Source organism: Lingula anatina, chromosome 4 (genome assembly GCF_051362555.1).
Source record: "Lingula anatina isolate TDL-2025a chromosome 4, LinAna3.0, whole genome shotgun sequence".
In the NCBI taxonomy this organism is placed as follows: Eukaryota; Metazoa; Brachiopoda; class Lingulata; order Lingulida; family Lingulidae; genus Lingula; species Lingula anatina.
Window position 1 is genome coordinate 6,536,387 of NC_141770.1, and position 13,765 is coordinate 6,550,151.

Here is a 13,765-nt window from a genome sequence, read left to right on the forward strand (position 1 = left end):
TTAATAAGACCTTATTCAAATAGATCGGAATATGCAGACTTTTTTTTTTTTTTTTTTTTTTTTTTTTTGGAAGAAGCAAATTTCAACTGTTGCTATTTCAAGTGTGTCTCTCAACTTTCTCATTTTTTCTGTTTAAATTTTAAATTGAAGTATTCATATGATGAGAAGATCGTGAAATTTGAATCAATTTTCTGCAACAATAACCAGAATCCTTCAAAAATGTACCCATATTAAACTGAGAGAATGGTATCCGGGAGGACGAACTCATTTATTCCAAGAGATATAAAAAACTGTCTAACTACAGAATAAAATCGAGAATAGCTTTTCAAAATGCAAAATCGTAAATTCACACATATTGTATTTATAAATGTGGGCTGTTGAAAAATCTTGAACGTGTTTTCTTAAAATGCTCAAACTCAATAATTTACAAAATACTAGGAATATTTACAAACTTTTTGAAAAACCTTTTGGTTTTAGATATCTTCTGTTGCTGCAGAAATCAACAATCCCAAACACAATATTTACAGATCAATTTTAGCTGATTTAATTCGAAAGTACTCAAACAGTTATCATACCTTTATTATTACCACTATTTTAATCGACATTAATTCATATCAAAGTAAAAGAAACAAGCAATGACAAACTTATCTATTCAGCTTTTATTAAAATGCAATAGATGCATGAATTTGCGTTTGGTTCCAGAAAGTGAATGAAAGGCTTGGTTGCTAGCAGGCGGGTGTAGTGCAGTACTCAGTATCTCAGCGGACTTCTGAAATGAAAAAGTAATGTGAACAATATTTGACTAAACGGACAGACTCAGAAAATACAACAAATGCATTTTACATCAAAGAAAAAAGGGCGCTTGGAATGATGTGAGTGTTTACTGACTTGTTCGATGTTCAGGCTCAGCACCCCTCAAAAAGCCAATCTTTATCGAGGTTACGCCAAAATTAAGATCTGAAGTTATTGATAAAGATGTTTGAGATATCTTGCTTTGAAAAAATAAACAATGAAAACAATTCTTTAATTCGTGAAGGTTATAACTAGGGTCGTTAATTTATTTTACCTACTATTTAATGTTGTAATAGCTAAAATCGTTATGCAACACGCGTTTGTTTCAGCACTGCTTACGAACATTTTTACAGGCACATGTATAATACATTAAACCTACAAAAACTAATTTAAAATTGATAAAAAGAAAAAAATGAAACCTCTAAGAGACAAAAGTAAGATTATTCAAATCAAAAGGAGTATTTATTTCTTTTAATTTATCGTGACTGTCGTAAAGGGAGACGTTTGAATTTTCGATAAACTTTGACCATAAAAAGATGTACACGTTGATAGGGTGCACTTGTCTTTGGATCAAAAGCTCAGAACTGTATCAAGTGCGGTATTATCATTATCTAAATTAGTCCGTGATCTTTGTGGTCATATTCCCATCTACTAATATGTTAGCTAATATTCTGAGTGACATAAAAGAAACGACAGGCAAAATATAACAAAGAATCGTAACGTAAATACTTGTCGTAATTTTCCTTGCATTCTGTTACGCTTTGTATATCTACTGACTGAGGTTACTGAAGAAAACGTGATACTTACGAAACACGCATTTGTGTCTTCGCCTCAGAAAAGTTCGGCCCTGCAACTGTACCACACTTTCTGTTGCGTCTTCACCCTGATGTGTCCTACTGCCTAGAGAGCATTGGGGAAGACAGCTCGCACTACGACGAGCAACTTATTGTTATGCAAATTACAGACAGGTATGGCCCATTTTAGGTGAGGGACTGTGGCTGAAACTGTTCACGAATGTTCACGGTCAAAAACATGTACATAAGGATTTGACTGAAATCCACTTGTTAAAATACACCACTTTATTCCACAAATATTGCGCATGCATCTTTCATCATGGAAAGAGTGTGAATGTTGATATTTTTATCGATCAATTGGCGGAGGCCCTACTTATAACCATGTTGTTGACATAATGGAACGGATAAATCCTAGTTTCATTCGGATCCAAGTAAGTAAGCAAATAAGTAAATAAATAAACACCGAGAAGCCTGTGTACCAACATGTTATGTACCAAACAATACGATATTTTATAGCAATAATGAATCTAATCGGTAGAAATAGTCCTGGGCGAAACAAGACGGGCCCTTGCCACTGTCGGAATAACGTTGCCTGGCGGATCAAGATTTTATTTATTTATTTATTTATGCAAATATTGTTGAAATACTTATTTGTTTTTTAGTGTTTGCATATTTTGGGACAAAATCTTAGTAGTTCGGGAATGTTATCATAGTGTTTTTTATGCATGCGTTAGATTAAATTGGGGGTCAATTTTCATCGGCAACAGACAACAATCAAGAGTATAAGGTTTTTATCAACTTAATTAATATCAAAAGGATCGAGGCTGGGAAGATCAGAGATGAGCGTTTCATGTTTATTTTTATCTTATTCTTGTTGGGAAAATTAAAACTGGAGGATACTGACAGTGTGTGTGTGTGGGGGGGGGGGGGGGGAGGGGGACAGTGGAGGATGGTCTAAAAAAGCTAATTTGGAAGACTGGACTGTCACAAAATATTTCTGGATCCGGTCCCGACATAAAAAAAAACAACCCAACCTGTCTCTCTCCCTCTCCCTCTGTCTGTCTGTCTGTCTGTCTCTCTCTCTCTCTCACACACACACACACACACACATACACTAAATAGATAAACAAGTAAATGAATAAACAAACAATGTAATTCTGTTTCTTTTCTTTCGATTTTTTTTGTTCAGTGTTTAGAAAAGAAACACTTATATTAGGTTTTTTTAAATTTCTGTTTAAAAGTTTGCTTTGGCTACATAAAATTAGAAATAGCACCAAAACATTTTTAGATTTATTAGATTTATTAATGCTACGAAGAGTCTGTCATTTTTTCATAATAAGACTGTCCACAGTAAATATGTTATTCTGGCACGATCGATTTCGTTTAGCTCATCCCCTGAAATGTACATAATCTGATTGAGTTTCATTACGTCTGTATGATAAGGGTACGAACATGGATCCCCATTCCAGGGAGGTGACCCGGGTTTACTACAATCCCAATCTTTATTCCAATTGAATATGGTAATTATTATTAGCGCAAAAAGTTAAAGCATGCTGACGTTCATTACTCACGCTTTAAAAATTCTAAAATTAGGGATGAGGCAATGAAAGCAGATGATATGGACTCGTAACTGATAACAGCGAGAGCGCATGTAGAAAGTTCATTGAATCTGTTGTTGAGCGGTGCAAGGGTAATGATCTTATTTGGAACATGAGTAAAACCAAGGAAATGATAGTAGATATCAGACGGAATCAAAATGTAAAAACGCCGCTACATATAGAGCATACAGTTAAGATAGAGCAGTTCAAACTCCTAGGAATTCATTTGAATAGTAAACTTACTTGGAATGACAACATCAAGAGCAGCGCAAGAAAAGCAAGACAAAGACTGTACTTTTTACGATCATTTGGAACTTTTACAAATAATGAGACCGTTTTAAATAACTTTTATACATGTATTATTGAGAGTATTTTAAGGTTTGAAGCATCTGGTGACTACAGTGGAGGAACCGGACCCAACTTGTCAATGTTATTAACACTGCCAGTAAAATAACTGGGAGAGATCTCCCTAACTGGAATATATCACGAAAGACAGAATGTAGAAAACAACAAAACAAATTATGGGGATCCCACCCATTCAGCAAATTCTCTTTTTTAATTCTTACCAAGCAATACCAGACTGCTGAGTAAACGGTTTTAAGCAGTTTTTGTCTCTGTATTCTCTAATATTAATTCCACTTTTATGCCTACTTCATAAATATGTCCACTTCTTTTTTCAGTTTTATCTCTCCAATGAAAACAATTTCCAATATTTGTGTTGTAATATTTTATTGGATGAACAAATTCTTATCACACTTGTTTGAAAAAAAATAAAAAACAAGTAAGGCCACACTTTTTTAATTTTATGGATGACATCCTGCGCGCGCACCGATTTTCGTCCGTTCTCCAAAAAAAAAAAAAAAAAAATCCCCCCCCCCCCCCCCCCCCCCCCCCCCCAAGGAAGTCGGTTGTCGCAAACGTCGTTATTGAATTTGCCGGAAAATGCAATCGGCAATCCTCGGCTAATTCCGCAAGCTCCATACTGTCATTGTCAACTGCGGAGACATCCAAGTAGTTCCGAGTGCGGAAAATGAGCTTTCTGCGCATGCGTATTATCACCACGTGGAAATATGGCCGCTTTGCCGTCAAATTCATCTCTAGCATTAATTTCAAAATACACGACAATTAAAGTCATAAAGAGAACGGGGGCCGTTGTTTTGGATTGGTTTGCCATTGATATTGGACATGGAGATATCACCCATTTACAATTATACGAAAGGCTGGCCGCGGCCAGCGATCATCGCCCAGAAAATTTCAGTGACATTCTGTCCAAAGCAGCACATACCAGGTTTTTTTGTAGCAAAAAAAGGGTCGACAAGAGCGTCGTGGTATTTGGTGGACTGAAGGTCGGACAGGCCACCCGATAGTTGGCTGCTACGTGTGAGTCGAAGTAGACAAAATGGCATCGACCGAAATTACCTTTTTTAGATTTGGTAGTAGGAAGCATAGGCCTATCTTTGCTTCATTTTTTTAACAATTCTGTGAAAAGTTTACAATGCTTTAATTTTCTGAGAGTACAAATAAAGACACGCTGTTTATTTGATATTTGATTATTGACTGCTATACCAACAGAATGCATGAAATAACCTTAAATAGATTTGGTAATATGCAGCATATATATTCATGACTTTTTACCTTTCTACGAAGTAGGCCCTATTCACAATGCTTTAATATTTTGAGAGCATGGATAAAGACATGTTGTTAGTTTGATACATGTTTCTGTGGTAAATTAGTGTTTCCAGCTGTGTACTGAAAACATAACTTTTCTTAAGCAGTTTTTTTTTTTTTTTTTTTTTTTTTGGACTGTTTTTTTTTTTTTCGCCCGCTCGCACCGATTTTGGGGTCCCCAGAGGATGTCATCCATAAAAATAAAAAAGTGTGGCCTAAGGTAAACACAAAACACCCTACACTGGATTTTTTAGAAATGACCTAACAAAAATCTTTTTTTTTTTTTTTTTTTTTTTTTTTTTTTTTTTTTTTTTTTTTTTTTTATTATGGAAAAAAAAATAATAATAAGTAAATAAATAAACACAAATAGAGTATATATATATATGTTCCTTTCATACACGCACACATACCCACGTACGCACAACACTCATACTTGGTCACTGCTAATATGTATATTATCCTTGCATTACACAGTTGTGTTTACAAAAATAGACTAATTAGTTGTCTGTCCATTTCACTCAAATATAGTAACTTCATCTCTAAGTGCCTGCTGATTAACAAAACAAAATTAAATAAAATATAATAGAAAACTTAAACCCAAAAGATAAAGAAAGGGATGCTACTGCTATTCCCCTTCAACAAAAAGTGGTAACCATTGTGCCCATTGTTTAACAAAGTTGTCATATGTGCAAGATCCATGACGCAAAGCAATATTTTTTTCAACATGATACATAAATTTTATGTAACCCAAAAGACCTTGAAAGCTTGGGGTCTTTTTTTGTTTCAGGCACTTGTAAATATATAGTTTTCCAAACATAATAAGTAAATTAAAAATTTTACTTTCCGTTGTGCATTTTATTCCAAACAAGATTTTATAGTCATCGAGATCCAAATTGACATTAGTTTTTTCGAGTATATGGTCTTGAAACTTATTCCAAAGAGGACGCACACTATTACACTGTATAAACACATGAAGGAGATCTTCACGGTCTCTTTTACAAAAGCCACATATGTCATTATCCTGAATGCCAATCTTTTTCAAATAAGCACCCAAAGGGAGTATCCTATGTATTATTCTAAACTGAAGCCATTGTAACGTTGTATCTCGAGAAGTTCCAAAACAAGTCTCAAAAATTTCTTCCGTTTTTAAGCGAGCGTCCCCGTTATTGAATAGTTTTTGGTTCCATGTACAGACACCAGTGGGAATAATATTTTTCTTATTTAGGACATTATATACATATCTGTTTCCTTTTTCATTTAGCATAAGCCCCTTGAAATGAAACGGGTAGTAAGGGGTGACTGTAATAGCCACCTTTTCCTTATCAAATTGTCTTAGAAAAACCTTAACTGCACTGTACATGCTATTAAACTGCATAGTTTGGACTCTCAAATTGAATTTTTGTTCAAGCACATTCTTTTTCATTAAATTTCCCTGATTGTCCAACATATCTCCAAGAACTTTTATTCCTTGTTTGTACCAGGAAGGGATAAACACCGAAGCGTTGTTAATCTTAATTTCAGTATTATACCAAAGAGGTATTGCGCCTGGGTCACTTGCCCATTCCCTTAACATTTGGACTTTCATAAAGTAAGCCCAAGCTATCAGAGTATCCTGCCAAAATTTGTTTTGGATACGTTCTGCTAACTTCCTGACATAATCATCACCAAAGTCGAGCAGGTTCTGGATTAACTTTTTTCCTAATATGGATTCTAATATATTAGTCCAAATCTGTTTCCTAGAAATTAGTCTTTTCAACCAAGAACATTTTAATGATGTAATAAAACATTTTATGTCAATCATTTTAAGGCCACCAGCGTTGTGATTTTGAGAGGCTACGTCCCTTTTAATTCTATCACATTTTGACCCCCATACAAAATTATAAAACTCAGTCTCAAGCGATTTAATAAATCCGTTGTTTGGGTTGGGTAGGGAGATAAATAGATGGGTAAGTTTGGAAATTAATAACGATTTTACAATCGTGGTTTTACCTATTGGGCTAAGGATGCGTTTTTTCCATTGTTTAATCTGACTTTGTACTTTTGTCATTTGCTTTTGATAATTCAGATCAATCATGTCACTTAACTCTACTGAAAAAGTTATGCCTAACAGCTCAAATATTTGTACCCCCCAATAAAGTTTCCATCTGGAATGATGGTACACATCTTTACTATATTTTTTGGAACCTATCCATATTACTTTAGTTTTTGAGGCATTGATGTGTAGTCCAGATAATTTTGCAAAGTATTCAAGGGTTTCCAGGGAATTGAATAAAGATTCTTTCGATCCATCTAATGTAAGTGAAGTGTCATCTGCATATTGTAAAATCTTATTCTCGATTCCATTAATTGTTATTCCTTTTATAGATGTGTTGCTCTTTATCAGTATTGACAGCATTTCAGCACTCAATATAAATAAATAAGGGGCTACTGGGTCACCTTGTCGACAACCTCTTTGGATAGAAAACGGTTTCGACAGGAAACCACATTGTAGAACGGATGCTGTAATGTTAGTGTTTAGTATGTTTACCCATGTTATTAGATTTCTGCCAAAGCCGAAGATGTTAAGAGCTTTATAGATGAAGGACCAAGCTAAGGAATCAAAAGCTTTTTCGAAGTCAATCAACATTAGAAGGCCAGGAATCTGTCTATTCTCAGTATAGTCCATCAGATCATATATTGCTCGTATGTTATCACCCAAGTATCTACCGGGTATGAAACCCGACTGCGATGGAGGTATGAGAGAATTCAGAGTGCGTTTTATTCGTCCACAGATACATCCAGAAATAATCTTATAAAATACATTCAGGAGTGTAATCGGCCTCCAGTTTTTCATGTCTTTTCTTGATTTTTCTCCTTTTGGGAGACATACAATGATTCCGAGTCTTTGTGAGATAGGCAACATTTTTTTAAAAAAAATATCATTTATAGCTCTTCTGATAAAGTACTTGAGATCATTCCAAAAAAATTTGTAGAACTCGGCTGAAAAGCCATCACTTCCTGGGGACTTGTTATTCTTCATTGATTTAATAACACTTAGGATTTCAGTTAATGTAAATTCTTGATCTAATTCGTGAGCAGTAACATTGTCCAATTTATTAAAGGAATACGGTTCTAGTACATTACTGAGGTCTACGTCATCTATTTCATTTTCTTTGCTTGAATACAAATTTTCATAGAAAAGCTTCACCTCCTTAAGGATTTCTGACTGTTCGTAGACTGTTCCTTTTCCATCTATATCTAGCACCTGAATAGTTTTATTCAGAAAGTTTCTGGACTCTAAACCACAAAAATATTGCGTCGGTTTCTCCCCCTCGTCAACCCATTGTGCGCGTGATCTTATCATGCTTCCCCGTAGTTTCTCTTTCCTTAATGTTTCTAGTGATTGTATTTTTTCTTCCAAGATGCCATTATGTACTAAATTTCCTGCGTCATTGTCATCTTTAAGTTTTTGTATCTCATCAATAAGTTCCTTTTCCTTCTTATTCTTATCTTTTTTCTTAGCACTAGCATGTGATATAGTTACCCCCCTTATTTCCATTAGTAGTACTTCCAAAAATAGGCTATCGGATATGGATAATTGCAGGTCTTCTTCTGGAATACAATCAATTATGGATACTTTATACAAGATATTGGCAAAAATCTTTTACACTAATAATTAAATGCATCAGACTTCACTTAAATTCGATTGATGTAAAGAACACTACATATTAAATAAAATTTAGCTTTGAGAGTCAATCAGAAAGATAGTGGAATCATACAGAAAATCCTGCAATCCTGGCCTCAGGTATTCTTTACTCATAAAAAGTAATGTATGAAAACCATCTTAATTCAACAAGAAACATATGGAAGCCATTTGAATCATCAAGGGTTCAGATAAATAAAATTAAAGAACAAATTCTTTTAACTATCCACACCAACTTAAATCTGTGCAATTTATAGAATATTATACTGCCATATATACAATGTTCAATTTCTACTTAAATTCCATAATCCTTATTTCCAACAATGTTAGATCTTCAGCTTCACAAATAATAAAGAAAATTTATTTCATTAATAACCACACCCTTTTAAAACAATGTAATTTATATTATATTAGACTGTCATACAAAGTTTAATCAAAACAAACCAATTCAATGTGTTGTAGACAATAATCCAATGATATTCTGATCATCAGTACACACTTTCATGTCAGCAGGCTTTTAATATTTAAAGTTGTTATTAACTGGACACAACAGTTTGAACATTTAACAATGGTACCATTCCCTATGAGAAAACCATGAGCAAAATTTACTTAAGCATACATAATGGCTGATATGGTCAGAGAAAAATGATAACATTAATCTACCTCTACTTTCAGACTAAACAAACTGGACTAAATTTCTGATTAAAGTTAAACAAAAATAAGATTTTAAATTAGCAGGTCTAGGCTGGACAACAGATGTGTTGAACAAGGATAGCATGGAAAATATAGTGATCAAAACATGCAAACACATTCAATGCCTGTAACTAATACAGATATTAAACAAATAATTTCAAGGAAACAGATGAAATGGCATCCAGACAAGAAATATAACTCAAGAGTTGTAAAATTCTTTGAAAAAAAAGATCTGTCTATGAAAATGTTTTTAATTGTTCCAAATGTTTTTCTGACCAGCTATCAATACCGTCCCTGCCCTCTTTCAATATTTTATTCTTTCAAATGAAGACAACCATTAATAAACACTAGCAGTGAACCCTATGAGTAAAGCATCAGCTAATTCACATAAAATTTAAATAGGCCATACAATATTAATTTATGTAATGAGAAAAAGAGATAACCATTAGTACCTAAACCTTTAGACGAAGCAAATTTCACGACTACATCACCAAGAAAACTAAATGACATGACATACATGTACCTATCTGGGGTACCTTGTAGATATGTTTCCATCTCTGTCTTAAAGGTGTGGAGACTCACTGATATTACAGATATTTTCAACAAAAAGTGTTTCAATGGCCTATTGGTACACTCACCTGAAAGACAAAACCTCATACGCTGAGAGGGATAAATTGTTTGAAACAGCAAAGCTGGCAAAATACAGTGACCAGTAAAAAAAACAGTAAAAAAACTATGCACTTGCACACCATTTAAAACCAATCTTGCTCCCATTTAAAAGTAACACTACTTGGTGAAGTTAATAAATTAAGTTCCTGAAAACATTTCATAAAAAATTGTAAACATTAATATGTTTCCATTTCTCAAAACGTTGTCACAATATTTTCAGAAAAATTATAAAAAATATATTGTAATTAATTCAAATAAATGTGTTTAAAAATGTTTTTTAAAATGTTTGGAGAAAATGTTTTCAAAAAAGTTTTCAAAAAACATTTTTAAAACGTTATTAAAAAGTTTCAATAAACATTTTTGAAAAACGTTTTTAAAATGTATCAAGAAAATGTATTCAAAAATGTTTGTAAAACATTTCCAACCTTTTGAGTTTTAAAGGTTCTTATTAAATTCCAAATAAAAAAAGGTTTTAAAAAAAAAACATCTTTTAAACATTCTTGTAATGTTTCAAGAATTTTTTTTTTAAATGTTTTTAAATGTTCTTTGGGCATATCTCTGTCACTATTAGAGATATAAGGGCTGAATTATAGGTTAGGTTTGTATAGTTTCTGAAAATCAGCAGAAATAATTTTTTTTTGCAAAAAATTCTCATTTTTAGAATATTTCCTCCCGTTTCACCTTGAAATAAAGGCCAAAGGTCAAATCCAAGGGCATATTAGAAATCTCTATATATGACTTTCAGTTAGCCATTTATAGAAATTTTTCCCATAAAAAGCCAGCAGACGATACCAGTCAGGACTGCAACCATGTGTACCGCCAGCACCACGCTGATGGTACTATAACTCAGTAATCAAGCTGTTGTTTGGATCTTTTTCTATTACTATGAAAACAATTTAAAGGCTGTGCAATGGAGTTGCCATTTTAAAGCAGGAATTCATCTAAATTTAAAAGTGATAAAACAGAGAACAATGCTTATTGTTTTTTTTACAAACTCATGACTCACCTGCATAAGTACCTTTCTAATGATGACATCATCTAGATCTTTGAACTCAGTGCTAGAGAGTATCACCACACAGCTTTTCTTTATATCCAATGATGACATCATCTAGATCTTTGAACTCAGTGCTAAAGAGGATCACCACACAGCTTTTCTTTATATCCAATGATGACATCATCTAGATCTTTGAACTCAGTGCTAAAGAGGATCACCACACAGCTTTTCTTTATATCCAATGATGACATCATCTAGATCTTTGAACTCAGTGCTAAAGAGGATCACCACACAGCTTTTCTTTAAATCCACATAATGATACCTACAGATTTTATACCAATTTCTGAAATTAATCATTATTTTTATTCAAATAAGTAATGAATTGGGGAAAATTATCCATCAGTTTACTTAATATACATTTTTTCAAAATAAATCATTAATTTTATCAACTGCCACAATCAATAAATGGAATAACTTATTCACAATGTTTCTGAAAGATCTCACTTCTATACAGTGCTTTTGAAAAATATTTAGCTAACAGTGAGGAGTTACTAGTATTTGTCTTAAAGAGACGTTATGCAATTTTGTATTCGCCAATAGCTTTTATTTTTTCTGTTCTGTTATTGATCACAGCTCTCTTTCATCCTACCTCCCCTTTTTCTTGAATTTCATAGAATTTTTCAAATACAGATGGAAAGCACTTACACTCCAGAAGCCTTCTTGGCTACCACTCACCAATCACAGGGAATATCTTCTTTATCATGGACTTATGAAACAATATAACCTGAAAATACATAAATTTTCATTGAAAAAATTAAAAGAAAAAGAAATATATTTTAATTTTTTAGAATTTAAAAATATCTGTTAGAATGTTGCAATGGTGTGTGTGTGTGTGTGTGCATGTGTGGACCATGGTAGCCTTAGGGCCATGGAAACCCAAAGACTTTCAGAGAGCCAATCTTTGACATTATCCTACATAATAATGACAATTAACATGCCTAATTTTTCTTTCTCAAATATATATTTGAAGTTATAAATATTCACTTAATAAATAAAGAAGAGATCTTATCCATTAAAAAGACATTAAAGGACACATCCCTCAATACTTACTCATTACATTACATTACATAACATTTGTCTTCATCTGGGTTGGCTGTATGGTATACCACCTAAAATATTAAGAAAGGACACAATTTGAGAATAGAATAAAAATATGGTTGTATGTATATATAACTGAAAAAAGAAAGAGTTACCCATCACTAACAACAGTCATATTATACTTCACTATTTCTCAGGTCGTCTGCTTTTTTTTGTTTACAACTGGTAGTGGTGGATTTAGGGGGGGGGGGGGGGGGGTGTCAAGGGGGTCCTGACCCCTGCTTCCATTACTGAAAAAAATCACACCAATGGTCCCCTCTTGGAATTAGAAATTTGACTAGCTGAATCATAGTTTTAAACAGTACACCATTTGCCCTCCAAAATACCAAAAATTTTTCTGGGGCCCATGTCCTTGACCCCAAGGCGAGAAAGGGGGGGGGGGGGGGTGAGGGTTGGCTTAGCATCCAGCACCCCCCTACAAAATTAATCAATCATATATAGTACCACCAGCTGGAGAAAGCGCATTCATATGGAACCCCCCCCCCCCAAAAAAAAAAAAGAGACACCACCACCACCAGTCTTGTGCTTGACATCATAAAAAGTAGGTCAAAGGTCAATTTTAAGGTCACAGTAAATTGCCAGTATATGACTTCCTATTCAAGTTCAATAGTACCAGTAACTATGGACCTATCTCTGCCAGTTTTGGAGATAAAAGGAAACCAAATTTTACAAAGTTCAATTCATGATGAAAAGTAGGTCAAAGGTCAATTTCAAGGTCACACTTAGATTGCCAGTATATGACTTCCTATTCAAGTGCAATAGTAACTTTGGACCTATCTCTGCCAGTTTTGGAGATAAAAGGGAACAAAAATTTGCAAAGTTCAGTTCATGGTGAAAAGTAGGTCAAAGGTCAATTTCAAGGTCACGCTTAGATTGCCAGTATATGACTTCCTATTCAAGTGCAATAGTAACTATGGACCTATCTCTGCCAGTTTTGGAGATAAAAGGGAACAAAAATTTGCAAAGTTCAGTTCATGGTGAAAAGTAGGTCAAAGGTCAATTTGAAGGTCACACTTAGATTGCCAGTATATGACTTTCTATTCAAATTCAATAGTAACTATGGGCGTATCTTTGCCAGGTTTGGAGATAAAAGGGAACCAAAATATGCAAAGTTCAATTCATGATGAAAAGTAGGTCAAAGGTCAATTTCAAGGTCACACTCATATTGCCAGTATATGACTTCCTATTCAACTTTAATAATAATTATTGACCTATCTCTGCCAGTTTTGGAGATATAAGGGACTAAATGTTACAATTCTGGAGTTACAATAATGTGCCATAAATTCCCTACAGAAAAAAATTATTTAAATAAAGAAAAGGTCATTTTGGTTGAAATTCTTGAAATGGGAGGTGCTCAGAAGTTCCAGATGTTCAAATTTCATGAAATAATGTCATTTTTGACCAGAAGTTGTCTGCCTCGTCAAGCCTTATGTTCTATTTTCCTGGGGTTCAAAATTAATTATCCATTACCATACTGCACATTTTGCTTTCACCACCACAATGTACTTTTTAATACAGCATAACATGAAAACCGTATGAAATACAAAAAAACGGAGACCACCTTCAGTGTTGGGCTTTACATGCTCTACAAAATGCAAAAAAGAACGGGTCTCTAGCATTAACGGTTCCCGAATTAGAGACAGTTTTCAGTTTCGGTATCTTATGGCCGCTTCTCCCATAAAAATGCACTGATTGACCCCAAATTCATGGAGATGAA

At 33.8% G+C, this 13,765-nt stretch overlaps 2 long non-coding RNA genes across 3 annotated transcripts; both read right to left on the minus strand.

Moving 5' to 3' along the window:
- Positions 1-636: 636 nt before the first annotated feature.
- On the minus strand, positions 637-1,992 carry LOC147762165 (uncharacterized). Its single transcript, XR_015333867.1, has 2 exons — positions 1,600-1,992; positions 637-769 (listed from the first exon to the last, which is right to left on the minus strand). It is a non-coding gene; the product is annotated as an uncharacterized LOC147762165 (long non-coding RNA).
- Positions 1,993-9,489: 7,497 nt separating this feature from the next.
- Positions 9,490-12,143, minus strand: LOC106155024 (uncharacterized). 2 transcript variants are annotated; one of them, XR_015333865.1, is made up of 4 exons: positions 12,001-12,143; positions 11,540-11,674; positions 10,903-11,212; positions 9,490-9,865 (listed from the first exon to the last, which is right to left on the minus strand). It is a non-coding gene; the product is annotated as an uncharacterized LOC106155024 (long non-coding RNA). The 2 variants fall into 2 exon arrangements; XR_015333864.1 differs by having other exon boundaries at positions 10,903-11,674.
- Between the last annotated feature and the right edge of the window lie 1,622 nt (positions 12,144-13,765).